This window comes from Cucurbita maxima, unplaced genomic scaffold (assembly GCF_002738345.1).
Source record: "Cucurbita maxima cultivar Rimu unplaced genomic scaffold, Cmax_1.0 Cma_Scf00106, whole genome shotgun sequence".
In the NCBI taxonomy this organism is placed as follows: domain Eukaryota; kingdom Viridiplantae; phylum Streptophyta; class Magnoliopsida; order Cucurbitales; family Cucurbitaceae; genus Cucurbita; species Cucurbita maxima.
Window position 1 is genome coordinate 265555 of NW_019272122.1, and position 835 is coordinate 266389.

Consider the following 835-nt stretch of genomic DNA (forward strand, 5'->3'; position numbering starts at 1 on the left):
ACTATATATGTATTTAAGTAATTTTAAAGCATATTGCTTTCATTTCAAGTATTCTTAAATGAATTTTTTTGAAACTCATAATTTCTATATTTGTGTTGATTGGAAAACTACTTTAAATTAATTTTACCTTCCATCTATCATTTTTCTTATTGGACTTGGTGGAAAGTAAATGAATTTAAATACATAATTTTATCCAAAGTTGTTCAAAATATTTTTATTGTTCTAGTGTTTATGGTAGCTTTTGGATGAATGTTTGTTTCTTCTTTGGTGTTTGTGTCATTGCATGTTGTTGCATGAAAAGGTGTACATGATTTTAAATAAAATAAGACCAAATGCAAATGAAGATGAACAAGAAACTATGTGGCAACGTGCACTGCACGAAAATAAGATTTGTCATCGATCACATCCTAATATGCACTAAAAGCAATTGGGCTCCCTAATATGGTTAAATTAACCACATTTAAGTACAATTAATTCTCATACAAAAGTTGACTACCTTTCATTGGGGCATGCAAGTTGTTCAGTAAAAATAATGATAAGAAAAAAAATATATCATTCTAAGGAAAGTAATGCAACTATGTAAGTGCATAAATAAATAAAAAATTAAAAAAAACTAAGGTTTCCCTTGAGCTTGTTACCGGTTATCAGCTCCCTTTTTCTCAATTTTGTTTTCAGTTATCTATTGTCAAAGAAATAATTTTGTGGGTATTAAGGATATTTAGTAATAAATTATAGTTTACCATATATATTATATTTGATATTTTATTATAAGGCAAATATCTAATCATAGGTATCTTTTCATTTACTGTTATTTCCCTTTATTACTATTTCCATA